Source organism: Branchiostoma belcheri, unplaced genomic scaffold (assembly GCF_001625305.1).
Source record: "Branchiostoma belcheri isolate BF01 breed outbred unplaced genomic scaffold, Haploidv18h27 scaffold434, whole genome shotgun sequence".
Lineage (NCBI taxonomy): Eukaryota > Metazoa > Chordata > Leptocardii > Amphioxiformes > Branchiostomatidae > Branchiostoma > Branchiostoma belcheri.
The window spans coordinates 13,945-17,936 of record NW_017804059.1 but is presented as its reverse complement, the minus strand read 5'-3'; the positions used below and the strand labels follow the sequence as shown (position 1 = coordinate 17,936).

Sequence of the window (3,992 nt, the reverse complement as noted above, 5' to 3'; positions counted from 1 at the left end):
ACTTGAAATTTGGCATGGAGGTAGAGTGAGCCAATAGCCCTAGGCGTTTTTTTCATTTTTTTTTATACTTGCCTTTGAAAAATTTTTATGAAGGTTTTTTGGGGCATTTTTCGCCAAAAAATGGATTTTTGGATCCTGAGCCCTGGTTTTACAACCAAATGATCTGAAATTCGGTATAAAAGTACCTTGAACATGTGTCTACAGAATAGCAGTCACATATTTGGCATACACCACTTCCAAAAGACTCATTTGGGGGACTTTAATGGCTATTTTCAGCAAAAAAAAGGGCCAAACTGAGTGCTATACCCGTTCCATGTTCTATCTAAAGAATGGCCTGTTCCATCTGCCGTTGGCCATGGAACACGTGTTCCATTGCGGGTTACCTAAGGTCACATTGCACGTAAGTCGTGCAGAATGACCCACTCAATTTTATGTGCCTAAGACCTTCAAAATGTATCAAATCTCATCATTGTTAGTATTTGCATACCTGTAATAAGATTAGTAAAGCTTTCGAGATTCAATGTGCTTGTTCTGCATCTTTGTTCTCAATTACATAGCTACTATATAATTCATTTATTTGAGAATCTTTGCCAGTTTTACACTGGGGTAAGTTTGGAATAGTCCACTTTTGCGTGGGAGGGAGATGGACTGAAATAGGCTGTATTTGCTCCCAAGCAAATGTCGGCCTCTCTAGTTTTACTTATGTTTTCTGTCTCCATGGCGATGGTCATTGCTGATTGATAGTGTGATCTGGCCAGGTCCAGTTTACCCTGCCTTGTAGGAAACAGTATGTTTGTTTTTGCTGTCATCTGTTCAGTCTTATCTCCACTTTCTTGGCTCATCTTCAGGTACTTCAGAGCTGTCTCATAATCCTGCATGTCCCAACAAGCCAGTCCCAGATATGTTGTAGGCTAGCCTCTCCTTGTCTTTCCTCCCTAAGTGCCTGGCTAGTGCCAACATCTCTGTGTAGTACTTGTGTGATTCCTGTGGTTCATGTAGCTGTTCCTCACGATGTAAATCACCCAGCTGCAAGTAAATGTCCATCTGTTTTGTTTCCTGTCTCCATGGACATTGCTAGTTGATAGTGAGATCTGGCCAGGTCCAGTTTACCCAGTGCCATGTAAGTATATTATAGCAGCTATGTTTTTATGTGCTGTTGTCTGTCCAATCTTATCTCCACTTTCTTTAGGAACTTCTTGCTCCACTCCAGAGCTGCATGTCCCCACAAGCCACTTCCAGTTTGTTGTAAGCCAGCCTCTCCTTGTCCTTCCTCCCAAAGTCCCTGGCTAGTGCCAACATCTCTTTCTCTGTGTAGTACTTGTGTGATTCCTGTGGTTCGTGTAGCTGTTCCCTGTGTAAATCATCCAGCTCAAAGTAAATGTCCATCTGTCTAGTCTTGTTTCCTGTCTCCATGGCGATGGTCATTGCTAATTGATAGTGTCCTGTGTCTTGTAGGTATCAGCTATCTGTGATATCAGTGATATCTGCGCAGTCTTGTCTCCACTTTCTTGGCACATCTTTAAGAAATTCTTGCTCCACTCCAAGAGGGTCTGCATGCCCTTTTTCGTTAACCGTTATGGGCTATTTTAATTTACCGTTAATCGTTGCCGGCCAGCTCTAATTCAACGTTAAGCGTTATCAGTATATTCCTCGTGAAGCGTTATGGGTCGTTTTAATTCAACGTAAAACGTTATTTGTCATCCTAAATTCAGCGTTAAGCGTTAATGAATAATTCTTCGTTACGCCTAATGTTGCCTTTCAAAGTGCAGGAAAATGCGTCATTGAAGGTTTAAAAATACAAAATTTCCCGGGGGAAAATACCCCCGGACCCCCCTACATTGCTCGCGCCTTTGGCGCTCGACTCGCGCTTCTGCGCTCGGTCCCTTCGCCTCTAATCAGAACCAGCTTTCCCGTCAGTTTCCGGAAGTTTGTGGAGAGTTACAGAATTTTTTTAACGAATCCGTCAACCTTGACAGGCAAATTAGCAAAAATCTTGAGTAAAATATGAAAACATCAGAAGGACCGACAAACACTCTCAACACCATGATTTGCCTCTCAAAATGCGGGAAATTGCGTTTTTGAAGGCTTAAAAATCCTAAATTTCCCGGGGAAGCATTCGCCCAGACCCCCCTAGATTAATCCATCGGTAAAACTGGGCAGACTGAAAAAATACAAGCTGGCCGACGTCGACTCGGACACCCCAGTATTTGTGGACGCATTCGGGGACCAGGGCAGGTGGGAAACACAGGGAACACATATCTTTAATGCATGCTTCATTACATGTAAGGTATACGTAATTTTGTCAGTGATCACCTTTTCTCACAAAGCGAGATACCAAATCCAGTGCAGCTCGAAAAAAAAGCCTGTCAATTTACCGTTAAGCGTTACCGACCGTCCTGAATTTACCGTTAAGCGTTATCGGCCCTGCTGAATTTACCGTTAACCGTTACCAGGACCCCCCCATGCAGACCCTCAATGAAGAAAAAACTCACGCAAATCCATTGATTGCCACAACCACAGGAATGCCGAAGTGCAGAGCATTCTCAATCTGTTTCTTCAGGTTACTGCAGCCGGCCTCCACCAGGCCAATGTTCTACATGTCAAAACAGGTCAGGGTCAAATACAAAAGTGGCACACACAGAAAAACACATTGTCAATATGGCTATTTGTCTAAAAAATAGTTAACCATACTTTGTACTCACTACTGTTATCAGGCAGAACTTCTGTGCTTTATCACAAAGGTTAGCAGTTTTCAATAGCTACTGACTAGTTGGACAGCTATGGCTGTGTCTTAACAGCAGAAATGAATGTAAGAATAAAGACCAGAAAATCTCACCTCCTCCTTGTACTCCCTGGGTAGCGGTGTCCCTGCCGTGACCTTTGGCCCTCCCCCATGCATCTTCAGCGCTCGGATGGTGGCGACCAGGACGACCACGTGCGGGACCAGGCCGGAGTAGCGGCACTTGATGTCAAAGAACTTCTCCATCCCGATATCTGCTCCGAAACCAGCCTCTGTCACTGTGGGAGGAACATGGCAATAATGAATAAAGGAGTCTGCTAAACCCTGCCCAATGAGTGAATGAGGGGATGAATGTGGTGACAGCAAACAAAAAGAAAAGGGAAAGAAATTCCCTTTCGATATTTTCATCAAATAAATCATGTCTTCTCATGATTCTCATGATGTGACTAACCTACAAATCCGTTGGGTCCAACCAGCTTGAGGGCGATCTTGTCTGCGAGAACGGAGGAGTTGCCGTGGGCGATGTTGGCAAACGGGCCAGCGTGCACAAACACAGGCGTACCCTGGAGGCATAGGCAATCACAAAGAGAAATAAATAAGAGAACACGGATAAAAAACTGTATTTATGGTCTGAAATCAGCATCTACTAGTTTAGACTATTTCAGTGTATCAGAGTGTACCTCCAAATTCTGCATGAGGTTGGGTCGGATGGCATCCTTCATCAGGACAGTCAGGGCTCCTCCAAGCCCCTGGGAACATCAAGCAATTATAACAATGTCTTAGGACTCTCCCCTTAAAAAATCTGACTTATTCACAAAACAAACAAGACATAACGTAGAGCAATCATAAGGGCAGTGGCACAGCCTTTACTCATCAACTCCGAGTACAGAGCTGATATGTTAGACCATGAGGCAAGTTTACCAGTTATGCAATATGATCATGACACTAATGACGGATATGGAACTTACAAGGTCATCAGCGGTGACTGGGCGGCCCTTCGTGTCGCTGGCCACCACCATACGGCCCAGGCGGTCCCGCATGTCGGCCAGGCTGGTTGTCAGGGCTAGAACCGCCATGATCTCACTTGCCACCGTGATGTCAAAATTCGTCTGAAACATATCAAAACACTCTCATTATTTGTGAACCTGTGTTTTTGAGAGATCACTCATGCAGCAGCCCCCAGATCCAGAATCATTCTGGCTCTCTTTAGTTGCATGCATTTTTCAGGGTGGCAGATATTGTTAGTATTATT

General features: G+C 44.3%; 1 pseudogene; it reads right to left on the bottom strand.

Annotated features, from left to right (window-relative positions):
* The window catches only part of LOC109478388, a 21,292-nt pseudogene that overhangs the window by 16,216 nt on the left and 1,084 nt on the right, over positions 1 to 3,992 (bottom strand).